The 26,680-nt window shown below is 43.2% G+C and overlaps 1 protein-coding gene across 1 annotated transcript in view; it reads right to left on the bottom strand.

The window, feature by feature from the left end:
- Positions 1–16,223: 16,223 nt before the first annotated feature.
- NEIL3 (nei like DNA glycosylase 3) overlaps positions 16,224–26,680 on the bottom strand; it is an 80,236-nt gene continuing 69,779 nt past the window's right edge. Inside the window, exons 12-13 of the transcript XR_006782584.2 lie at positions 16,965–17,048; positions 16,224–16,351 (exon numbers count right to left, since the gene is read on the bottom strand). The gene's annotated coding sequence lies outside the window, so the exon portion shown is untranslated. The remainder of the gene's footprint in view (positions 16,352–16,964; positions 17,049–26,680) is intronic.

The following is a 26,680-nucleotide window of genomic DNA, read 5'->3' as shown; positions in this document are numbered from 1 at the left end:
TCTAATAAGTAAATAAAATCTTTAAAAAATAAAATCATTTTTTTTTAAAAACTGGTATTCAGATTCAAGATTAAACTAAAAATTAAAACTTGGGCAATATTCTGCATGACTCCCTAAGGTAAATTCAGGGAGAGCAAGCACATCCCACTATTACTCTAAGTTAGATGTCATCCAAAAGATAACATTTCCTGCCAAGGTGTTCATAGCAGGCATTCCAAACCTAATACTGTGTCAGCAATTTCTTGATTCTCTATTACGTTTGGTTTACCATTCTATTTGTCATCACCTTTCTACTGGATATAACATCCCTCTGCTGTTTATGGTATTTTTTACATTTTTTGCCAGCTTTGAGAAGTTTTTCTGGATTGGCATAACTAATCATCGGAATTACACTTAACCATATTACTTTTAACGATGTCTTAATTAATGTTATCCTGGATTTACAACACACTTACCGATGTTGTCATATGTATTGTGCCTAGACTTTAGAAAAATCGTTCACAGTCATTCATATATTCAGGAAATACAATAACCCCAGCACATCTAGATGTGTGTTTCCCAAAACCTGCTTTCATTCGGACAACTCCTAGTCAGTGGTTAATAAGGAGGGCTTTCCCACCACTCTGCCACATCAGAGAGAAATTTTCTACAGGGAATGGGGCCAGTGCTGTCCACTCGAAACACAGATGCCTTCCTGGGAGTCCCTTTCCCTTCTTTTTGAGATTCTGATCTGCTTTGGGAGAATGGCTCACGGGGTCAGGGATAGTTGAAAGAATGTGCACGGGGGACAATTTTTATATATCTCTTTCACCTAGGAGATTTTTCATAAGCCTGCTCAGAACCTCTCTGCTTGGTATGCAATACAGAAATAACGGGGTAAGTCTCTCATAAATTGAATTGATCTGACCATGGATTTGAAGTTACTGCCTTTCCCACTGAGTTAAAGCCAAATAGAGTTGCCTGCCCGGCCGGGCTTTGATCACTAGCACGGTACTTTCCTCTTCCTGACTTAAATGCATCCAGTCCCTAGCACTGGTTTTATTTAATGTTCTTGTTCGCTTCACTGGAAATGCTTTAACTCTGGCACCTGCTGGCTGTGAAAGTGATTAGGATTTCATGGGACCAGAGCGTTTCATTTCTAGTAAGACACACCACGGCCCATAAATTAATACAGGATTACGCTTCAGCATTTACTCTGCAGGCTTGTTTTGAACTGAAAAGGAAAGGCGATTGAAGGATGAAGAAAAAAGGAGACGATCAGATGACAAGTGAACTGTCCTACAGAACCTGACGGTGTGCATTAGCATAAGCACTTTCTTAGGAGGAAACCAGGAAGCTTGTGCCATCGTGCTCTGTTAATGCTGATAAGCGTCATTCCTTCCTCTCAAAACCTGGCTTGTGCCACATAGGGAGACTTTCTGGCCCTCGTGGGAATGTATGTGGGCAATCTACAATCCCTCGCGGGCAGGCCGAGCAAGTATGGCCTCAGGGCCCGCGGAGCCCAGCCTTCCGGGCATTCCCACCAAGGTGACAGACACCGCAGTAGAACTGTCTCGGACCCTCCAGGCCAGCATATCCCAAACTGAGTGCTATCCAGTGACCACTGCCAACATCAAGAGGAGCAGGAAAATCACCCCACTAGGCTGTGCCTTAATTCCTAAGCCCCCAAACAGTTAAAGGTAATAAAAAATATGGTTGTGGTAAACTGCAGCCCGCGGGCCAGATGCAGCCCACTGCCTGTTTCTGTGTGGCCTGTGAACGAAGAATGGCTCTTCCATTATTAATTGGTGCAGAAAAGCAAAATAACAATAGTCTTGTGACACAAGGAAATCGCATGAAGTTCAGTTGTCTGATACAGTAAAGCTGAACTGGAAAGCAGCCACACGCATCTGTTTATGCACTATCGATGGCTACTTTTGTGATTCTGTGGCAGAGAGGAGTAATCCCAAAAGAGATCTCTAGAATATTTACTGTAGGACCTTTTACAGAGAAAGCTTAACTTGTGTTTTAAACCACTAAGCTTTAGGGGCGCCTGGGTGGCTCGGTTGGTTTGGCTCAGGTCATGATCTTATGAGTCATGGGATCGAGCCCCTCATCAGGCTCCACACTGCGAAATCTGCTTGGGATATTCTCTCTCTCCTCTCCCTCTGCCCCTTCTCTCGCTCTCAAAATAAATAAATCTTAAAAAAAAAAAAACAAAACACCACACACACACCAAGGTTTGCATTACTTTGCTACACAGCAATGGATAAGACAAAAGTCAATATGGGTTTTGCAAATGGAATACCCAAGAAACACATTGTACCATAAGGAGTTGATCTCTCAGCCACATACCTACCTAGTGAAAACTCAAGAGAAATGACATTGAATTTCCTGAATATTTTTCCCATTTGTTGCATACAAATGGAAACGTTTTATTCCAGTGGAAAACAGGATGAATGTAACACTTTTCGAGCTCCTACCATATGCCAGGCACTGTCCTAGGCCATATGGATGCAATGGTAAGTAAAAACACAGAAAGATTTTGCCCTCCTGGACCTTACAGTCAAATGGGGAAGAAAGACTGCGAATAATTCCACAACACAATCTGCATGGGCTTATCAAAATAACTGAAAACTATACCAGGCAAATCTGACCTCGCGTGAATGGCAGCTGCGTTTCCCCAAAGATGTGATACTTAGGTCAGTATCATAACGGTGAGTCATGTTAATTAGATAAAACGGAGTAGGGGTGCTGAGGAGAGAATATTCCAGGCTTTGGGAGTATGGTACACTTGAGAAACTTGGAGACGGGGTAGTGAGACAGAGAGAATGATGCAGGAGGAAGCTTGAGACTGCGGGCCTTTGTGGACCATCCTTCTAGCTTTCATTTTTATCTTCAGAGTCACTGAAGTATGTGAAGCGAGAGACATGGGGAAAGGGAAGGACCTTGGCCTTAAGCTTGTGAGATTCACCCCTGAAAAACTCATTTTGCATTTGTGGAACAAACAATTGGTGGAAAGCAGGATGGCATGACACGGAAAGGAGAAGGAGGAAGAAGGCTGGTGATAACCAATGGTGGGGCAATAAAAACAAAATCTTCTCCGAAAACAGAAATCCTCTCCGTAAAGGTAGCAGAGACACATACTCCTTTTATTCCTGAGTAAGCACTAGACCAGAACGGGGTGCAGGTCACAGGAGATCCGCTGAGTGGCTGCAGAGGCAGGAAGGGATCTCACTCTTGGATACCGCCACCGAGCAGCTTCCTGCCCTGCCACCAGCCAGCAATCCTGAGAGAACAGGACCTCCTGCATGGTTCACCAATCTCACGAGAAGATTCCAACTGCACGGACCATAACGAAAATCGTCACAATATCAGCCAGCAGGAATGAAAGTCCAAACACTTCTGCCCACTGCATCTTGGCGTAGGCCACCGCGGGGCAATATCCCTACATGCACCCCCCCCTTTTTCTTTAAGATTTATTTATTTGAGAGAGAGAGAGTTTGAGTGTGCGTGAGAACGAGCTCAGGGGTGGGGAGGGGGCACAGGGAGAGAAGCTCAAGCAGACTCCCCAGCTGAGCACAGAGCCAGACATGCTGAGCTGAAATCAAGAGTCAGATGCTTAACTGGCTGAGCTGCCCAAGTGTCCCATGCACCCCTCTTCTGCGGTGGAAGGACCCCGTGGCCTTCTTGCAGAGGACAAATAGAGCCGTGGGGTTGGCTAGCTGCCACATGATACACACACTCTAAGACAAAAGAACACTCATTGAGCCTAAAACAAAGATGTTCCCACACGAGATGGTAAGTGGGCTCCTTACCTCCCGGCAGGAAGCGTTGCAGCCCCAGAGCCATTCTCGCGCTGCCTGAAGACTGCGTGCATGGGCCTGCGTCTTCCAGCAGCCCAGCGGGTGCAGCCCAGGACGGACATGTTCTCGGGATAAAGAACTAGTCCTCAAGTGAGAGCACTTGCCAGCACCATCGGTTACACAGAGCGCATTCGAACTTTACCAGGTGTTCCGGGTGACCAACCATGCTAGCTAATTGGCTTTACCCAAGAGAAAACAAATTCTATGTTTCTGACAGGACGGAGTTTTGCAGTTTGCAGCAAGACGCCCCCTGAAGCTCTGCTCCTTCCCACACAAAGCTGGAGATGGGGGTGCTCTCTCTCTAGATATTTACATTGCAAAGAGAAGGTTCCCAGGTCCTTCAGAAAGATGGTTCTGGGTCGTGAAACTGACAAAAAGTCCATCAAGTTTTCAAAAGACTTCTATGCATTTCAAAGAGAAGAGAAACAAAGTACTCACACGTGTTCCGAAGTGAATGCTCTGAGAAAAAGCAGCAGGGAATCTCTTCAAGGGGAGAATTAGGCTGCTTCTTGTTAATTTGTTTTTCTCGTTACACCTGTCCAAAGGAAAACAGAATGCATTTCTAAAAGGACGCAGCGTTGAGGAAGAATAATGCCCACTGACTTTAGGGTCACAGAAATCACCGATGACTTTAATGAAGTCTGTGACGAGGATGAACTTACGGCAGAAGCCAGATGTTAGCTGAAGGTGACTGCCGCTCGGGGACTGGAAGGGGTAAATAAGCATCACCTCAGTCACTTAGTGCAACTGCCTGTGGAGGGGAGAGGGGTCCCGGGAGGGGTGGGCCCACGCAGAGCATGGCTGCCCTTCCTGAAGACGGGAGGTACCCGAGTCCGGCGCAAGCCAGTGAGGAGGGTCCAGCGGAAAGGGAAAAGTGGAAAAGTCTGGGCAGAGAACCAGTAATGGATGGTGGGCGAGTTGGGCGGAACTAAGGCAAGAGGGAATTCAAATCTCAGGTAGAAGTATTAGACCTTGCTGATGAGCATGTGGACCGCCCTATATCTTAGGAAGCCTCAAGAATCCCGATAAACAACTCTTTAAAGAAATATAAGTTTTGTTGTATTTTGATTTGGAGGCTTTATTATTCCTGATCCCAGGAAGAAATAGCATATACTTCTGTTCCCGGTGGGTGAGTCTGCATTGTGCGACTGGAGGTCTTGGTCTTGGATTTCCCGTGAGAAGACTTCCCTGGAGATCCCAGTTCGAATAAAGACAGTCAGAAGGAAAGTAGCAAGGGACACCTGGGTGGCGCAGTCGTTGGGCGGCTGCCTTCGGCTCAGGGCGTGATCCTGGCGTTCCGGGATCGAGTCCCACATCGGGCTCTTCCGCTGGGAGCCTGCTTCTTCCTCTCCCACTCCCCCTGCTGTGTTCCCTCTCTCGCTGGCTGTCTCTCTGTCACATAAATAAATAAAATCTTAAAAAAAAAAAAAAAGAAGGAAAGTAGCAAGCACCAAGCAGTTTATTAAAGCAAAAGTGCACTCTCAAGGTGGGAGAGCAGACAGGTTCCATAAGATGGAACCCACCATAAGTTGTTTTGGGATTGGATATTATTGGGTCTCTCTGGGCTGGGAGGAGCTGGGACTTGCAGTGGGGTGGTCCCTACTGGAGGCTGCCTCCAGGCCACGGTGGGACTCCTCCAAGGGGAAGCTTTTGACCCTACAAGACTTGCCCTGGAACCAGTCCTTTCTCCAAGGGGTGGTGGGGGGTGGGTCTGTATCCACAATGCAAATGCATTATAATGAGCTTAGGGGTTACCCTGGCCTAGAGGTGGAAGAGGAGAAGCACGTGCTCTGTTCCCATGGCTCTTGGTTTGTCAGCCCCAAGGTCTTGGAAGTCACAAGATCAGGACGTCATGTGCCCCCCACCACCACTTTCAATGTGGAGGTTATTTGTCACCATCCTTGCCTGGAACCCACAGCTCTATCACTCCCCTTCAAGGACTTGGGACCCTGCCTCTGGACGTTCCTTCCACTGCGCATAACCTAGCTTCTACTGAACAACTCCATTGGTTCAATGGAGGGACTTTAATGAAGGAACTACTTACAGACGCCTGAGACAAGTAGAAACAAAGGAGCAGGGGATCGGCAACAGCTGGTACAGCCGTGGGAAAAATGGTGTTCCAGAGCCCAGGAACACTGGGCTCATATCTGACACCTGAGTGTGGAGTAGGGGCCCTGGTGGGAGCTTTAAACTTGCCAAAACAGCCCCTGTGCAGAGAAGCAGGAGCTGAAGCACGGGGGGAGCGTGAAATAACACCTAGTGTCTCCTCTTGCCCTCCAAGCTCTTCGGTTGTTTCCTATAGACAAGACTCACGGGAGGGAAAAGGAAAGGCTCAGCCTCCCCCAGGGACACACAGCTGAGTAGAGAACAGAAGCAGGGAGGGAAATGTATGTATGCTCGGATCACATCTTCAATCTATTTGAATTTTGTATCCATCTCCCCTCTTTACACACACAGACGAGGGATCATTAAAACACATAGCTGTGAGATAACCTTACTAGGACAAGTGTAAGTAGAATAGATGATTATCTATAATATTTGATTTTAAGGATAAGGTGCCATAAGTATCTACTCTTCTAATACTACAAACTTCATCCTTCATGACTGATTTCGTTTGGTTAAGAGTTGATCTCATAGCAAATTCGAGTTTACAGTATTCTGAACTAGAGTCACCATGCTGTACGTGAGATCCCCAGAACTTACTCATCTTACAAAGTAAAGTGTGGGTTTGGGGGGTTTTTTTAGATTGGGGGGTGGAGGGAGAGACAGAATCTCAAGCAAGCTCCACACCCCGTGGGGAGCCCTCCATGGGCTCCATGCCACAACCCTGAGATCCTGACCTGAGCCAAAAGCAAGAGTGCTACGCTTAACTGACCGAGCTATCCAGGTGCCCAAAGGAAAGGTTTTTAAAAATGGTAGCTCTGCGGGGTGATGGGTATGTTAATTAACTTGATTGTGATATCATTTCACAATGTATACATACATCTATCACCTCACATTATATGCCTTAAATATATGCAATTTTTATTTGTCTATTAAAACTCAATAAAACCGGAAGAAAAAGTTGAAAAAAAAAAAAAAAGCACTCACCAAGCGCAGCAAAGGTAGTGTGTCAGAGCCTCTAATGCCTCAGTGGGGACCCTCTCCCGGCTTTGCTCTTGCTCCTCTGGCTGCTTCTCAGATTTCTCTTCTTGTGCCTCTACCTTGACTGTCTGTCTTAGCTCTGTCCTGGCCCTATCATCCTCTTCCTCCAACTCTTAGAGGAGTTGACTTCTCTACTCATATGGCTCCAAGTCTTAGTTACAAACTGACGACTCTTGATCTGTGTCCCCTGCCATCCATCTCTCTTTCTTTCCCTCCTTCTCTCTCTCTCTCTCTGAAGCTTGGACTCGGAGATCAACATACCTATTGGAAAACTCCACTGGGTTATTCAACATCATCCCAAACTCATCGTGTGCAAATGGAACTCATTGTTTTCATCAAAAATGTTCCTTCCTCAGGAGATGGCACCATCATTCACCCAGTTGTTCAAGACCTTGACATTCTCTTCTCTGTCACCAAAGATAAAAATCACAGAGTCCAATTTACCACCTAAATAGTTCACATTCATACATGTCTCTCCTGACCGAGACTGACCAGCGATTCCTTAGACTGGCCAACATTTTTCTCTCATGGAAGTTATTCCAAAAGCTACCTACCTGATCTTCTAACTTCTACCCATGGCTCCTTTCAGATCGATTCTCAAAAATTCAGCCAGAGCAAATTACTATAACCCAAAGCTGATAACAAATATAATTATTTCATAATGACATTGGTGTTAGGATAGAGCACTAATCTTTAACACGGTTGAAAATGCGTCATGATAGGGCACTATTTCACTGTTAACTATTATCTTCCCAGTTCTGATGTAATGCTTCCAACTTAGGAGGAAATCAATAGATATTTTCATTTAAAAGAGGAAGGAAGGAAGCAATAAAACTCTGATGTGGAGCGGCGTTGGAACTGGTCGTCAGGGAATTTTGCAAAAGTAGAGGATGCTGCCATGGCTGACGCATGAGGAAGGTGGTTGAAAGCTTGAAGGGCAGCGGAGGGCCGGGGCAGGGGCAGGGGCAGGCTTACTAACTACTCTGGGCACCTGGAGGCAAACAGATCTTGCTTTCTTGAGCTTGAAGTTAGAAGTAGAATTAATTACATTAAAACTTTAATAATAAAAACACATTTATTAGTGACAAAAAACGGTCTCTATTTACATCGGCACATGACAATTACTTAGTAAGAGGCGACAGGTTGAGAACCAGTCTGTGATAATTCACCGTTAAGGTTTTCTGTGCAAGGGCGACAGATAATACGGTGCCGTCTTAACAGTAGGCAGGATTCTGACCCTGTCCTGTTAAATATTAAATTTCAAGTTTCCTTGTAAAAAAAAAAAAAAATTCCTGGATTTTTTGCCCTTTAAGTACTTGAGTATCAAAGTAGAAAATAAAATAAAGGAATGTGAACCTTCTTCTTTATTTCACTCCTGGACTTTTATGAACCAGCTTGAGAATCTAACTCCATCTCCCCTTGCTCAGCCAGGTAGGAAGGAGCAATGGCAGGATGGGGTGACGTCAGGGGCAGCCCCTGCTGCCCGATCTCACCACCCCTGCCGCGTTCTGTCACCTTCCAAGAAGGGAATTCCTTCACACCCTGGCTGCTAGCTCAGGGGGTATTTAGATATTTTGTCGCCAGTGAGAGACCACCCTTCCAACTTTGGAACAGCACGTCCAACATGTTGGTAAGGTAAGTAGATGTTCCCAAGTCAGGGACTTCCTGTCCAGAAAGAGAGAAAAACTGAGAGAGAGAGAGAGAGAGAGAGAAGAAAATATATCTGGTGGGGATTATCCTTAGTAAAATAGTTATACCTTCAAGGACTCACTTCTTGACCTGACAGAAATAATACATTCATCGAGTCAGATTTTTTTTCTTTTTTGCTCTTCCACCCAGGGAGATTTCTGTAATCAGTATGTTTGCTTCTGTCTAATGTATAGGAATCTTTGCTTCAGGGCATAAGGAAGATGGGGGTGTGTGACTACTGCTGTGTTAAGATTTTGCCTGGGTCTGTTTTGCTCCCTGATTAACGCTGTGGGACGTTGCTCTCTAGAAGACTCATTTGAAAAATCACTGTCCTTTCTTGCACTTGAAATCACTTTCCTGAAACTTTCCCTCGCTAGACCAAAGTCCTAGCTTTACACTTTTGCTCAGCTGAATTTATTGGATCGCATACTCCTGCAGTGTATCATGTCCTTACCAGGAGGCTGGGGCAAGAAGTTTGTCACATTTTTCTTTCCTACAACTTCCATGCAAGTTACCTATGAAAGCACATTAGGCCACTGAATGCCAGATGTGGCAGGTTCTTAGAGCTTTGTGAATAGATTTGCCATTTTTTGTTTGGGTTGCTGAGTCAGGAAATTGACATTCTACTGTTGTGCTTTTAAAAGTATTTGCTATAACTTCATTTTTTTCCCTCTGACAGTTGAAGCAGAAAGGTGGATTAGCTTTCTTGATTCCAATTATCTTCCCTGTAGTATATTGCTGATACGCTACTGTGTCAGATAACGAATGTGAAGTAGGAGAAAATGTCACCTCATAAACGTGACAGTGTTTGAGGGAGGGCTTCAAAGGTATTTCTTGTCATTGATGGGTCTCCAAGAACTTTTTTAAAGACAGGTAGAATTCTTTTGAAATATTTGAATGGAGTTTTCTTTTTTTCCTGCCAAATGTGCTGAGAGATTACCATGCAAATGTCAACTTTTGTTTTTAGAAAAGACATAAATTGAGATGGTCCGCGTAGTGTTCTCCTTGACTTCATTCCACATTTGAGTGTGAGATTGAAAGGTGTTCTTCATGGCGGTGAATCTTTCTGTTTTTTTTCTCATATTGTCAGACAGCAGGTCATATCTCAAAGACCCGCTTCTTACTGCCTTACAAGGAGATTTGAGACAATGGCTGTTAATACCTGGTGACAATGCGTGTCTTCGTGTTTATGTTTTTGCGTCTGGAGAGGGAGAGAGAAGGCTTAAGGGCCTGCGGGTGCTCATTCAAAGCCTTGTGATTAACAGAACTGACCATCTGGCGAAGTTGGGTTTAGGTTTATTCCCTTATTTGCATCATAAGAGCTTATTATGACGTTTTAAATGTACAACTTCTCTGGTTTTTCCTGCGGAATCGCCTTTATCTCTTTACCCCACTGAGAGAATTTGAATCACAGTGAAAAGAGAAAGTGCTATCCATGTTTCTGAGCCGAGTTCCCAGCCCTAGAAACTGTAAGAGGAAGAAACTGCTTCCAGAGGTCTGATTAGAGAGGACACTCGGCCGTGACTTCCATGGACTCGGCAGAAGGACTGCAGGGAGTTCAGTGTGAGTTCTTGGCCTTATTGACTTTATCACCATGTCTTTGTGTGACGTCAGGATATCCGTGTGACAGAAAACCGTTAGACAAAATTTGGCAGTTTAAGCTGGGGCTCTCTGTTGATTCTTCACAGAATGAAAAGTAAAGACAAGTGGTTCTGAATGGCCACAGGGGATCATGACTGCCACCAGACAGGACTGAAGTTCGTTTGATTTGTTCAACCTCTTCCATTAAAAAACTTCTGAATCCTTTTCAGCACCATATTGAACTTTTTTTTTTTTCCTTTCTTGACTGAAGTATTCCTGCAAATATAAATCATCTTAGGCCCTCAACTGTCATTTAGTTGCTCACCAACACTTTAATAAAGCACAACATTCTGAATTGAGGCTCCTGCCTTGCCTACCTTTTAGCATTTATCTGGTCTGGAACAATGACCTCGGGCCCCCAGGGTTGTTCAGCTCAGTCCTTAAGCAACACCAGAAAAGAAAACTCCCCGGATCATTCTCAAGCTCTCTCCCTGTTTTCAACCCAGCCTCCTCAATCAAGTAAGCAATCAACAGCGCCTTCGCTGGAGTCACAGAGAACTTAGAGCAATTTTATCGCTCAGGTTAAAGGAACAGAAATGGGAGATGATGCAGAGTGAAAAGGAAGAAGAAAATAGAGCAGGAAGCCAATGGTACTTCTTCTAACATCGGAAACAGACTGGGGGAAAAAAGTAGACAAATAGGGAAAAGAAAGCAAGCTTGCAGAACACTGAGAAAATCTGCCAATACTAAGTAACTTTTTCTATATGCATTAGGTGACATTTCCCCCTAAAAACACCCTTGTCTGTCCTTCACAACACCCCTCAGGCTCTGAGTAACCAGGTTTGATCCGCAAGATGAATTAAGAAAACCCTGGGGACACAGAGGGAAACAGACGGTTATCTACAGAGAGATGGATTACACCTCCAACTTGCAAACCTGCGGCTCCTTTCTAGGTCAGCTCCCGCGCAAACAGGACTCGCTGGCTCCCTGGTTCTTCCTTCAGGAAATCTGTTTCTGTAGAAAATGTGAAATGAGCAGGAATTTAGGAACAGTTGAAGGAGAAGAGAAAACGGGAGTATGTATTTATTGGGAATAATACTAGAAAAAAATACACATATTCTTTGGGAACTGATGGTAAGAGGGACACGTGTACATTTTCTTGGGAACAATTACTAGAATAGGTTCAGAAAGGCTGACTCATGCAAAACTTGATGTGGCCTTAATAACCTTAAATGTGGTATAACTCAAATTTCACGGGACCTAGCGCATGCACTGAACAGAAGAGGTTGGGTTTATTTTCTGAAATTTTCCTTATACAATGAAGGCTTGCTTTTGGAAAGGAAGAGTCAGGAGTCCTGCACCGTCCCTGTGCTACTGCCTTTATTCTCTGTGTATTTATCGACGAAAATACACACAACATGTCACACCTATGTGCCACATGATTGTGAGCAAACATCGCACGGGTGATGCGGGGGAGGGGAGGCTGAAGGGCAGACGCTTTATGAACCGAGTGCAGCACTCAAGTATCCAAGGGTGGCCAGAAACAACTCTCGCTATACTCAGCAACATCGACTTGGGGTCCTGCTTTCGTGCCTTGAGAGAGAGGCGGCGTTTCACAGCACCAGCCACCCCCAGCGTGAAAGTTAGATGGGTGCTATCGCCAGGCTGATGAGAAGTCAGGGCATCTCTCCTTTGTCCTATGTAATGTTCGAGTCTGGAAAAGGGTGACTACCTGCCTGCGGGGCCAGAGAAACACACCTTCCCTTTCCAAGCAGCCTTTCAGACCAGTGAGGTGTCTGCGAGGGGGCAGCCCTGTTTCTCTGCACAACAAGACTCCTCATTGCACAGAAAAGGAAATTTCGCTAAATATATTTATAATTCCCAGAAATACAGTCTAAGGAATGCAGCCTTCATCTCTTGAAAGACCTTAGTAAATGTCAATAATTTAAAAAGTACGCTCCAATGCCACATCAAGGACCATGCTTGCTAGAAACGGCTTATTTGCAATCTGAGGAAGAGTCAGAAAGAAAATGCAGGAATGTAGCTTTAAAGACATCTTACCAGTTGATTCTTCATAGGATTGATGCTAAAAAGTTCTAGCATTAATGGTGTTTATCACAATAGCACAATATGAAAGCATCAAGGTCACTTTCCAAATAGCATGTTGCTTTCCAGAAGTGTAAATATGACTGAGTGTCTAGAAACTGCCTAACAGTAGTGTTATCATAAATTCTGATGATAAATGACTTTCAGGCAGTCCTAAACATCCCACAATGGGCTCTAATAATACTGAGGGAAAATTTTATGATGAATACAAATCACCCCTAAAACCCATAATACATCAAGCTGAGCAATATCACAATGAGAGGGGAAAGAAAATGAAACTTTAAATAGGCATACGCTTTTATGTACTTTGATTCGATTTGTATTCGTTCTACCCACTCCCTCAATCCAACAGTAAATATTATTATGGAAAATAAGAAAATATCTTAAATCTCTCCTGGAAAACTTGATTTGGAAGAAATACCTAATATAACATCACTATTGTAAGATATTTACATTTTAATTTTTACTTATTAAGTCTGGTATAATGATAATGCTTTAAGACATGCTCCCTTCTGAAAGGATTTTCACATGTATTCTCCCTTAAACCTTATAATAATCCTAATGAATAGATATTCCCATTTTACAGACAAAGGGACCAAGACATTGAAATGACATTTGGCTAGCTCACAAAGTTAAAATATGATAAAACCAGGAGTAGGAATTTTGGTTCTTTGGAAATTGTGCATTAGCCTTACTGACTACTCAAGATGCACATGAATTAATTTGGGGGGCTGCAGTTCTGGTTAACATTGCTGTGTAGAAAATGAACCCCAAACTGAGGTGGTGTTTTATTCTGCTCATGACTGTGCGTCAGGAACAGGGGAAGGGCTGGGCTGGGCAGCTCTCAATGGAGATCCTTCAAGCACTGTGGTCTGGGCATCTGCTGGGGCTAAAGTCATCTGGGGGCTCCACTGGGTGAGGTTTCCCAGAGGGTCACTCTGGTGGCTGCACTGGGCATGGCTGTTGATTGGAAGTTCACTTGGGGTTCTCTCTCTGGATCCCCCAAAAAGATGCCTCTCCACCGTGGTATCTCAGTGTAGCAGGATTGCTCCCATGAAGTCCAACTTCCCTCAGAAAAAGCATCTCAAAGGAACAGGGCAGAAGGCACAACCTTTTGGAAATAACATGGCGTCTCTTCCAGTACATTCGTGTCTCTTCCAGTACACTCTCTACCATGTCAGGAGGATCAAATAACTTGCAGCCTTTTATTTTAAACCAGTGCAGTCGCCAAGGTCACTCTTCCCCTCTGATTTCTTTTGAGCCAAATATATCTTACCTATGTTTATGATAAATTTTCTATTAAAACTAAAAAAAAATTTTTTTTTAAAAACCAGTAAAACAATCCATCTCTTTGCTGGTTAAGATAAGTTTTAGGGGGTTCCATCAAGTAATTTTAAGATAAGAGACTTGCTTAATTTGCTTTTATGTTCCAAATAAAACAATTTTGATTAAGAAAATGCCATGCTGAAATCAGCCAAGCCCACATAGAGTAACAAGAAAAGAAAGTGCTAATTCCAAAAAGAAGAGAAAAAGGATCGCAAAGCTGGCTCTTGGTAACTCTTGTTGCCCAGTAAGTCAGCTCGCTGCTTTTCTGTGGTTTATAAAATCGTTAATTTTTAAGTTAACAACAGTTCAGTACTTTCTTCTAAAACTGAATAGAAACTAAGTAGCTCACCGAGCTGCAGGTAAAGCAGTCCGTTAACCGATGGTACTCCGCAGGGAATTTACACGCGCGCCTGTCTCACCCTGCTCTGTAGCTGATACTCCGTCTTCCAACAGTGGTGTGCACACACAGCAAGCCACTCCAAGTATCAAACACTTCTCAGTTTCAGCCAAGCTTCTTAGAAATGATAGATGGGAAAAGCCAGTGCAATGAGGTTGAAGATATATAATTTGGTCCCATGCATCAGTGTACATTTGTGGTCCTTGTCAAAGTCTTTGAAATGGTTTCCCAGCTTTTGACACTTTCGATCCTCGCAACATCCTTGTGAGGTAGATAGGATGAGTGCTTCCATTCACATTTTCATGATAACTATGTAAGATTCGTAAAAGCCACATGACGTGTCCCCCAAGCCCCTAACGGTTGGTGAAGGGAGCTCAAGACTGGGACCTGATTCATCCAGCACTCTTTCCATCAAACTACTCCCAGAAGAGGAGAAACCAGAGAATGCGAAAGGGAGATTTTGCTGGTTGGGTTATTTGACTACTGTAGGTCTGAGCTGTTTCAAAAGCCCAGGTTATTTGGAGAACCAGAGGTGTTTCTGGACGGAAAGCATGTGGTGGTGTAAAAAAGGGAAAAGAAAACAAAATAAACATCAGTCCATGAACCGAAGAGCATTCAACTAATTGGTGCTATACCTCAGCCTCTGCCATCAAGCCTTCTTCGTGTTGTGTATACAACCGGGCCACTCTCATTTTTCCATCTTTCCTCTAGAGTTCTCTGCATCTAATTAGTGACTTCTCTCAGTTCTTATGTTTGGAGGATTATTTTCTACATTGACACAGGCTTTGAGGAAGAAATGGAAAAGTCTGCAAGGTATGATTGTAAATATGTGAAAGTATGCAAGTGAACGATAATATATAAAAATAGATATTGTTGTGGTGGGTAGGGCCGTTGGGAGATAAGCTGTTGTTTTTAATGTTGTTTAGCATACTGTATTTTCAATTTAACAAAAAAACCTAATTGGGGCGCCTGGGTGGGTCTGTGGGTTAAGCAAGTGACTCTTGATCTCGGCTTAGGTCTTGATGTCACAGTCGTGAGTTCAAGCCTCGCGTTGGGCTCTGCTCTGGGCATGGAGCCTACTTACAACAACAACAACAACAACAACAACAACAACAACAACAACAACAACAACAGAAAACCTGATTGATTCCTCAAAGTCAAGCGCTGAGGAAAATGATGACGCAGAGAAGCTGGGGAGCATGAAGGAATATATACTTGCACTGTTTTGTAAGTGACTCTGTGAATTTTGCTCTACTTTATATTTTTGGTGGTCTTTTATAAGCAGGTGGTAGAAAAATGGATTATATGTGGCTCTAAAGTTGATTCTATTCGAGTGAGTGTGAAGTTTGAGTCCACACACCCCTGTGTGCTAAGAAATGTTATTTACTTGAAGACAAATTAAATGAGTCCGAGCCGCATTCTGCCAGCCTGGAGCTGAATCCCATTTCAGTCTCGATTGGGGTCCTTCTCTTCCAAGGTCCTCAGGGGCCTGGGGTGTATGGAGACTCACCCAGAGCTGAGCAGATGGGGAAATCCCTTGTCACTAATCCCCAGATGTCTCCAACGCGCTCGTGTTCCAGACCCACGTGATCCCCCAAGGGTCAGCTTTGTTGCTGTGGGGCCACCCAAGGCATTTGACAAGTCTGCAACCCCTGTGACTCAAGTCCAGTCTCTCCAGGCTCACCCTGTGGCTGTTTGCTTTCAGGACACATGCTCAGGGCTGGTTTCCCTGCCCTGGTACAGATCCCTCGAGGGGCTCGGGGTTCCTGACGTCAAAGGCCAGGAGGGAGGATGGGCTGCAGAGCAGTCAGGCTCTGTCTGCTGCACACCTGTTCCCTGACGCCAGGGGGCACAGAGGCCTGGCCACCTGCTGGGAAAAGCAGGTATGAGGCCTCCCGGAAAGCAAGATCTGACCATTTCTTCCCTGACACCCGTTTTTTTTTTTTTTTTTTTTTCTTTTACAGCTTTAAGATGGAAATGATTTTTTTTTTCCCTGAAAGGATTAAGCCTCGGTCTACCTCCCAGTTGTGAATTATTCTAGGCAGGTGAATGCCTTGCCTAAATACTGGAGTAGAGATACTCAGTTCAGAGATCTCCTCTTAGTCCAGACTGTCTTGGCCATATCTTACCTGTAAGAGGGAGTCCTGCATGATTTCGGCGCTCCTCTGATCTTTACACTTGGGACTCTCATTAGTGTCCTGGCATCCTGGCATGTAGACAGTAGAGCTAAACGTCTTCTTGAGTCGGTATTTTGGTCATAGTGCTAAGGATTTAATGTCAGAGCACGTATTGTATGATTTCGAAAGGAAGATTATAATGCCCTCAAAATAATTTTGTGTTTGGCTCCTCAGCTCATTTTCTTTAGGAATCACTGCAAAAGCGTACATCACATCGCACCACTTCCTTTTCTACCAGCTCCATCCTTGTCAATGGTCCCTAATTCTGTAAATGACACGCGGCTTAGCCTTAACCTGGAGTCTCTGCTTAGTCTTTCTTCACTGACCACAACTAAACTCTACTTCTTGGACACTTGGGTGTCTCAGTGGGTTCAGCGTCTGCCTTCGGCTCAGGTCATGATCCCAGAGTCCTGGGATTGAGTCCTGAGTGAGGATCCCTAAGGAGTGAAGGTTAGTGGAGACCACTTCCCCCCTTGTCCGGGACAGTGTCATGGTTTCCCTCCTCCCCCGCAGTCTCATTTCCTTCCAGCACATCTTCTTCAGTGAAGGCGCATCTGGCTTACTAACATGCATATTTCGATCGGGTCATTTCCCTACCCAACACATTTAGGCATCTCGCTGCCCATTCAGTCAAGTCTTCCCTGCGTTAAGTGACTTACAATGCCCTCAGGATGTCCCAGTTACTCCGCTACCACTTACCACCCTCTCTTGCAAGTCCTTGTTCGCCTGCAGTTTCCTCCCCAGCAGGCTCTGGAGCCATGGCCTCGTCATCGCCCACAGCATCTGCAGCATGAAGCACAGTGAACAGCTGGTGCTTAATATTTATGGCACAGAATGAATGAAGGCATGAACTCTAAAGTCCATTTCTAAATGTCACATTTTTAGGCATTAAGGTGACATAAAATTAGTACTGTATAAGTAGAATAGAGTAGTTCAACAACCCAAAACTGGAATTTTGGGGTTTGGTTTGTTTTGTTTCAAGATTTTATTTATTTATTTGAGAGAGAGAGAGCACAAGTAGGGGGAGCGGAGGAGGGAGAGAGAGAAGCAGGCTCCCCGCTGAGCAGGGAGCCTGGCACAGGGCTCCATCCATCCCAGGACCCTGAGATGGTGACCTGAGCCGAAGGCAAACACTTGACCAACTGAGCCACCCAGGCGCCCCAAAACTGGAATTTTGATGAGTTATGATAGCAGCTTGGCATGAATTACGAGCTGTTTGACAGGAGTTGCGAGTGCAGACTCTTGAACCAGATCAGCTGCTTTGAAATCTTACTGCTGCTACTTAGCTTGGAAAAGTTATTTAACCTCTATAGACTTCAGTTTCCTCCTCCTGAAAATGGGGGTAATAAAACCCTACTTCCTAAGGTTATTGTGATAACTAAAGGATCTAACATTTTAAAAACATGTAGAATGGTCCCATGTACATAGTAAGCACTATGTGAGTGTTAACTATTCTTATTGTTCACATTAGATAGCTTTCAATATTGGAAGGTAGTGAAGCAGACGCATAAGTGTTGAAATCCCCGTATAGCGTGTGTTCACATGTGATATTTTCGGTTTCTAAATGTGTACTTTGTTCCACTAAGCTTGGAAGAATAAATGGAAAGAAATAGCAGGTTTTATTTATAAGATTTTATTTATTTATTTATTTATTTATTTATTTATTTATTTATTTATTTGAGAGAGAGAGAGAACGAGCAGAGTGAGGGGCACGGGGAGAAGCAGGTTCCCTGCTGAACAGGGAGCCCGATGCGGGGCTCGATCCTGCGACTCCGGGATCATGACCTGATCAGAAGACCTGAGCTGAAGACAGATGCTTCACCGACTGAGCCACCCAGGCGCCCCAAGAAATAGCAGTTTTAAAAGCAACTCCGGACTCACGCATGACTTTGGCTGACTCAAGAGAGTAGCGTTATTTGTAATGTCTTCATCACTGTTGTGTGAGAATGTAGCCACGGAGCTAGTGATACAATTATGTCACCTGCCTACGTGTAAATTGACGTGAAATAATAAGACAGCAAGCAGATAGCTATTAACTTCTTGCCAAGTGAGGTAAGTATCTGATAATGAATGGCAGGAATGTATTTTAGAAAAAAAAATTTTTTTTTTCCTGAGGATATCCAGTCTCTCAGGCAACAATCAGCCTATAAGATAATTCCTCCTCAGACAAAGCCATATCTAAAACCCCTTCACATCCCAGGAGCAATAGTATCCCAGAGGTCCTTGTTAGAAAGGCAATCACAGCAAATGCTGTGGAAAAGGGAATCAGATCCTGTGTTTTTACATTAGAAGAAAAAAAAAGGGAAAACAAGGACTTTGTCCTGAATGAATACAGCAAAGGCAAAGAATATCACTTTTTTTTCCAGTTGAAATAAAAAAACATTTAATGGAACTAATGAACCAACACTAATGGCATTTTGAAGTCCTACTTGTTAAGGTTATGGTGTTGTGTCATGAATATACAAATGAAAAAAAGGCTACCCAATATACAAGCACAGCGGCGTCTGTATGGTCTCGTTGACCAAGTTTTACAGGTGGATCTTGAGTTACAGACTAAAAACAGGACCCACGTCTTAACAGCATTGACTCTTCAATCCCCTTCAGTTCTCCAGGGGGATCTAGTGTGGTATTTTTCATTTCATTTTTATCCCAACTACAAAATTTACAATGAGAATAAAGGAGAAAAAAATGCATGAAACAAGACATTGGGGAACAGTTTCTTATTTCCTGAGCAGTGTCTCTTACACTTGGCGGCCCCCAGCAGGCACCGAGGAGAGTTGACATTTTCCTCCTGGTGCGCCTCGTACCTCTTTGCTTATTACTGTAGTAGTCGCACTAGTCTAGACCCCTTATCATCTGACCGAATTTTTGCAATTGCTCCTATCTTTTTCCTATTTCACTCTATACAGTACTCTGCTCACAGACTCCCCTTCACAGGGCACGTCTCCACTGAAACTCTTCGGTAGTTTTCCATTGGGTTAGAGCGACTTCTTCAACTGATTGGATCTCATCCCAACACCTCAGGTTCACGTTCAAGATCTTACATCATTTGGCCCTTCAATATACAATTTCGCATTGTCCTCAAATTATGGCCTCCATCTGATCAAGTGGGTTTCCTTCCAGCCCTCTGCTGATGTGCCAACGAAAGCCCCATCGCTGGGCCTCTGCTTGAGGCTTCCCAACTATTGTGTGAAGATTATTTGGAAAATTCTAGCCCATGTGAACTCTTCTTTTTCTGAATTCCTACAACATTTTTGGTGACAGATTATGTGCATGTTTCTTCAGGCTCATTCACATAAACTATTCTCTATATTATGAAATAGGAGTAAGTTCCACAGCCCATGCCGACCTTTCAGAACAGACCATCCAAGCAGATCAGAGCAGCGACTGGAGAACAAAGGAGAAGCGAAGCGAAAGCACCCCTCACGTCCACCTGCGTGTGCTTAAACACATCTCTGCAGGGTAGCTCTCATGGGTGTCCTTCGGGGGTAATTTTGTCTCTCAGAGGTCTTCCGCTGCCACTCCTTCCTTCCCTTTCCCATTTTTCAACCATCATCCATGCTTATCATGGTATTTTCCTTTGATAAGAGTCAAAATACTTCAGTGATAAAAATCAAGCTTTATGTGTGTTATGGTCTATGTTCTCCAACTTGGGAATACCTGGAGAGTTTTTGATAACAGAATTTTTTATGTTTATCTGTTTATCTCCGAATGACATGGCAGGCTTTTTTTTTTTTTTTTTTAATCTGAGATTGATTGATGGAGAGAATCAGAGCACACGGAGTAATCTCTCAGGGTTGCGGGGGAAATAGGAAAGCAAGGGTGACCTCTAGATGACAAAGAAGAAAATAAATAGTTTTGGTATAACTTACCTTGTAGCTGTTGCTTCAGTATTAATTAAGGAAAGGAATTCTGAAATACAAAGTTATATATGTAAGAGACGGAACTGTAGAGTTACAAATGACTAGAACGATAATAATTGTGAACTCTGGAGAATGTGATTTCCCTTCCAGATACAAATATATCAGAATACCATAGAGAAGACAGGGGAAACAGTTGTCATTTGACAAAGAATATTAGTGGCACAGAGAAAGGACCTATGCCACTAGAGAGGCTGATGGTCTGTTTGGTCAGTAGATTAAATAATTAAATCCAAACTTCTGATGGTATTTCAAGACAACATTTAACAAATGGAATCAAAAGGTGTTTTTGTTTTTTTTTTAAGATTTTATTTATTTATTTGAGAGAGAGGTAGCAAGAGAGAGCAAGAGCAGGGAGGAGAGGGAGAAGCAAGTTCCCTGCAAGCAGGTCCCGGGACTTGATCCCAGGACCCTGAGATATGACCTGAGCTGAAGGCAGACGCTTAACTGACTGAGCCACCCATGTGGCCCACAACCAAAAGTTTTCTCCCCTGTATGGCAAGAGTAGCCAGAGAATCCATGTGCTTGCTATCTTATTTAAGGAGAGATGAGGTTCACCCTAAACAAGATAAAATATAGCTCCCTATAAAATCAATTAAATATCAGGAAATCATTTTTGGATTAAAGATTCTGAAAAGCCAACTTTAAAGAAAAGGTAGGATTTAGATTTAGAAGTTCAGCTAAGAGTAATGAGAATAGTTTATGGAGTATTTAAGGAGAATCAGAAGGATTCAAGTGTTTATCAGTGAGTTGAACTGCAGGAGGAAACAGAAAAGCCAAGTCACGTTATGTGAATTCTTCAAAACAAACATTAGAAACCCTAATAAAAATACACTGACAGCTGAATAGAATGCATATAATTTGAAAGTTGGGTGTCTGGAAGATGAAATGGGATGCAGGGCATGCGGGTGACAAATCTATTAGAAAGACCCAAAAAGATGGGAGGAGGAGCAACACTGCAGAAGCCATTGTGGCCCTGAAGCCTTACTGTGTCAACTATGTACTTTGTACCGCCCATCTAATACCGTAAAAGTCAGCCGTGGAACGTATTACAGAAATCTGACAAGGATAGTTATGCTAATCTAAAAGCATGAGTAACGAGAGGGAGCACCGCAAACGTACAAACAGCAATTATCTGTAATAAAAGACTTTATCCTTACTATATTGGTGAAATCTCTTTGGGTCAGAATAATTTAGGGCAAGACAATGGCGGTAGACTTGAACCTGGGCATTGAATAGAAATCCTTGCTGGAAGCATCTGCGGGTGAAGCCACAGTATAATAGGAATCAATGTCTTCTTGGAGAGCGCATACTTTAGAAAAATCTATCACTTGGCTACTCAGTGTGAGGAAACAAATGATGATAAAATACAAGTATTGTAAAGCAGGATCAATAATCAGCAGGAAGTCCATATGCTATTTGAAAACACCCTAAAGGAAACCCAGGAAAAGCGTGGTTGGAGCAAAAAGAAAGACTGTGCGCTTCCTTGCCGCTCCCACCTTCCACTCCCATCTTCCTTCTTCCTCCCTCTGCTTTGCTGTGTCTCATTTTTCTCCCACCAATCACCAGCCCTTCCCCCACCTTCTACATGCAGAAACTCACAGACAGCACAGACATCTGGCAAATAATAGGCTAGTATTGTCAAAAATACAGCTTTTCAAAAGATGATAATTTTTTTTCTAAATGAGAACCCTACACCCATATATTGTGGCAGGTTAGTGGCAAACTAGAAATCTAGAAGGCTAAAAATAATTCGAGGTATATTAATATTAATATTATCCCAAGCTCTCAGGTGGAATATCTTAGAGTTCTTTTTTATTCTTTTCTCCTCTGGTCCCTCCAACTCCTTTTTCATCCTAATTGCCCCAGATTGAGATGATAAGAACCCCAACTTCTGGAGCACTCCCTGCAAACCATAATGGATATATTTTTTCGAATCCTGCAAACATCGAGTAAGGTAGACAGCATAGCCCTCATTACTAAGGTTGAATGACTGCCAGGGACCCACTCAAGACCATGTAGCTAGCAAGTGCTAGGAGTCATCTACCCCATTTTCTCCCCTAAGATGGCCTCATCCACCCTTGCATACTCTTATTTCCAGAGCTTCAAGACTTTTAGACTCATCTCCTTTCAACCTAACTTTCACAGGTACTTTCAAGATAATTTTCCCAGGCAAACCTTTTGTATCACAAACCTGTTGTGAAATCTGTTTTATCTCTATTTTCTGAATAATACTACAGTGAATGAGAAGAGGGTCCAAAGGAAGGCAATTAAAGAAATCAAGAGAAAGGAGGGACAACAGTGTAATAACAACAGACTAACTGAACTAGGACTATGGGACGCCAAAGCCAAGACGAGATATGCCAGCCGCCAACAATATCAGAAGGCCAAGGGAGTGAACTCAGATGAAGACAGCAAGTTGGAAAAATCCATGAAGCTGAAAGAAGTGTTGAGCGGGAGAACTCTGAAAGGTCTAACAGGAAGAGCAGTTTAACAGCATAAATAATAGACTTCTGGAAAAGTCTATTACTCTGTGAGGTGCTAAGTTCAAAACACATAAATGATCGGAGATGGCTTTGGATAAATTTACAGACAGTAGCCTGTAAAGGACCATTAAAGGAAGCTTCTGGTATTGGAATACACTTTCATTCTTTTGAGGTCAATATCACTATTGACAGTTATCCTTCCTTTCTTGAAAGAATACTCTGTGGCAATGGTTAGAGACAGACTCATAGACGGATGGTTAAGCATCTTGCTCCAGAGGGTAAGGCCATGTAGCTTGGTTTCATTCTAACTCTGCCACTCACTAACTCGGTCCACTCACATGTTTTTCCTAAGCTTGAAGGTCAATCTTTGCAAAATGGGGGAAATGATACTTCCTACCCCAGAGCACGATTGTGAAAATGAAAAAAGATATCCATACATTTGACACCACGCCTAGAACACGGTAAGTCTGAATAATGGTTAGAATCTGTGCCTCTTCCCTATAATTTTGAAGTAAGAAAACAAGAGAGCAGGAAAGGAAGAAGGAAGGGAGGGAGGAACAAGCAATATGGAGGGAAAATAAGGGACTTTTAAAATAGAAACAAGCCAGGGTATTTCAAAGGAGAACTCTGTAGCCACGTCAAACACGCCGAACGTCAAAATTGCTCAGTTAACATGAACAGCACATGTGAAAAATTAAATTAGTAGCAATGAGTGAAACAGATAGTAACCAAATAATCCGACAAGTTAACGAATCATTAGGTAACCATTGGCAAGGAAGGAAAGACAACAAGTGCAAAATTATGTGCAGATGGAACTTTTTCCCCAAGATGTTCCCCAGGTGGCTGTGGGCAGCCTCACAGCCCACAGCGCCGTGAGCTCAGGTTCACAGGGCTCGGCTGCGAGGCTGGGTCCAGGAGGGAGAGAGAAAGACGGCCGGCAATTAAACCTAGAGGACATTCAAGGAGGGACACACGGCTGGGCTTGCGTGGCAGGACTTCCCAGCTCATAAAGGTTTGATGGACTCATAGTGTAAATAATTTACTTGAAACCTAACTGTAGAAAGAAGAGTGAAAATAACGATAATAAATAAGAGAAAAGCAGATACTATGAAGTCCGTTAACCCTCAGGCCTGACCTCTGACCAGCTCTCCAAAAGCACCCAGAGAGTTAATTTAGTAAATTTCAATGGAAACTTTAACTGCTTCATGGTCAATAAGGCTGTGAAGTTGTTCCCCGTGGCAGCTCTGAAAGACAACTGTGGAAAACCAGTAAAGCTTGAGACATTTATTTCCAGCCGTTTCCTTTGCCTGCCTGAAATTCCCCTTCATGTCATCAATCTCTTGATATACTCTTAAAAAATCATTATCCCCTTCTTCTGACCTGGAGGGATTCTCTCCTCCTCTTTCTCACTCGGAGCAGCAGCCGCTCTTTGGTGTTAAATCGGAGAACTTGATAACAGCTCAGAACTCCAATCTGAATGAAGGGAGAAAAATACTTCTTCCCCCCAACGCCATCTTAAATTCCACACAGTGAAGTGTTCAAATGCTATCTCGTGAACTGTTTAATCAGCGACGTGAGAGGGCTGGTGCACGGAGCCCAGAAGCTGGAAACACAGATTTCTGACATCAGCTCTCTTAGTGTCATTAGTCATCTGAGACTCTTGGCCTTTTATTTATTTATTTATCTATTTTAAGGAAGGAATGAAAGCGCACGCTCAGATGTGAGAGGGTTAGCTGAAAAAACGATGGGTTATCTTTAAAAGCGTTCGACATTTTTCATAGGAAAATATGTCGTAAACAGAAAACTTTATTTTTATAAAACCGTGAAGCTTTGCTTTATGATCTCGTTTTTATTAGGAAGTTTTGTCACTTACAGGGAGTTATTATATAATTTGTGTCAATAAGTTTAAAACTCTTTGGGCCCGTGAGGCCAGATTATCCCACCCACTGAAATTCAAAATCCAGCAAAGTGCTATTGATGTGGGAAACAAAGGCAGAAGAAAAATTATTAAATTTCCTTACTACCTAGAGCCCACTGGCAAGTCCTTGAAACAGGCAGAGTGACATTCCTCTCGGGACTCAACTGCCTCGAGGTTAATACTTTGCTAAGGGCAAAAGGCAGTCCTAGCCCAACACCCTCCCCCCCAACCCGATCCTGCAAGCCTATTTTAACAAATAAAAATTCATTCGGAAACTTCCTTTATCTCTAAACCCCCCAAGATATGTGTTGGTGATCATCCCCCAAGCATATGACCCTCCGATATACATCTGAGGGTCTCATGACTCAGGTTTTATTACACAGTAATAAATGACCTTTTCCCAACAACAGCTAGCCCCCTCAAGGTCCTGGAAACCTTGCTTCCAAATTCCTTAGAGACTTACATTACCTCAACCCCGTCCCAACTTGAAAGTATATAATGGTCCACTCCTCACAATCCCAGTGCAGCTCTTTCTGTCCATGGGTCCTGTCCCCGTGCTTTAATAAAATCACCTTTTTGCACCAAAGATGTCTCAAGAATTCTTTCTTGGCCATTGGCTTCGAACCCTAACGTCTTTCCTACATCACTATGAATAAGAAGGAATTTAATACATTGTAATGATTTTATTTATTAGCAAATAAAAAATACTGTGGATTTTTTTCCCCAAGAACAAGATCACATAGTAATCAATTGTTTTAAAAACCCAGGGAAAGAATAGAATAACCCTCAATATACCAAATGGCTTCAAGATAAAGTATTGTGATGAACTAAGAAGACATTTATCCATTGTTAGATATGATTTTAAATCATGCTAGTACTTCTCTGATTGGGTACGGTACAGAGAGCAGTATGTAATTTTCTTTTACTCTGACAGACTAACCTCTTGAATATCACCTCCATTATGTGAATAACGACAAGAGAAAGAGTTACATCAATACCTGTACCAAGATAGTCCCTTGATTCTTTTTAAAGAAAAAAAAATTGAGATAAGCCTTTTATTTGGATAGTTGTCTTTTAACAAAAAGCAATAAATACAGTAAAAAAATTAGTTACCATTTAATTACACTGCTAGATGATAGCTTATTAATATTTTGTTTCCATCACTTTCGTCTACAGTCTGAATAGTTTTCTCACAGAATACAAGATTTCAATGAGTGAGACGAGTGAGTGATAGGGATGTGTTCTTAGCACAACAAAGAACTTGGGAAGAGGGAGAAGAATGAAACAAGGAAGAAGGGACCTGGGTTTGAAAGCAGGTTCAAAGACCAGCCTCAAATTTCTCAACCTTGCTGATCGCAGCAATCTCTAGGAGGCTTTTATTGTTTATCTATGTATTTATTTTTTTAAGATTTTATTTATTTATTTGAGAGGAGTGAGCAAGAGAGAGAGAGAGAGCACGAGCAAAGGGGGAGGGAGAAGCAGACTCCTTGCTGAGCAGGAAGCCAGATGTGGGGCTCAATGTGGGGTTGGATCCCAAGCCCCTGAGATCATGACCTGAGCCTAAGGCAGATGCTTAACCAATAAGCCACCCAGGCGCCCCTCTAGAAGGCTTTTAAAGGATAATGATGATGCCGTCACCCTAGTCTCAAAGGTTCTGACTTCATTGGTCGGGCTTGGGGTGCAAGCACAGGTATTTATAAAAAGCTCTCCACATTCTTTTAATACGTAACCAGGGCTGGGAGTGGCCTGAAACAGGCCAATACTTCATGAGCTGTGCCTGGGCCCTGGGGGCTCTTGAGACATTTTCACACAGTCCATGAAGTCATAACACTTGTCATAATAATACTAAGGCATCGTTTGCCTTTTTCACTGTGTTGACATTCGCAGGGGCGGTATAAAAGCAATGACGGGTAAAAGAGCGAGCGTGCTGGCATGAATCAAGACAGCGGCACTGAACCATAGTAATCGTCATATTTTTTACCATCCGACATTGTGCTTAAAAAAAAAAACCAGTTTCTCTTAAGAATGACCTTGATGAAGCAGAAAATAGTATTAATTTCATGAAATGTCAAGCCTTGACTATATCTCTTT

This window comes from Ursus americanus, chromosome 27, assembly GCF_024610735.1.
Source record: "Ursus americanus isolate L20-20 chromosome 27, mUrsAme1.1.p, whole genome shotgun sequence".
Classification (NCBI taxonomy): Eukaryota; Metazoa; Chordata; class Mammalia; order Carnivora; family Ursidae; genus Ursus; species Ursus americanus.
Note: the sequence above shows the minus strand (reverse complement) of the source record. Positions and strands in the feature narration are given on the sequence as shown.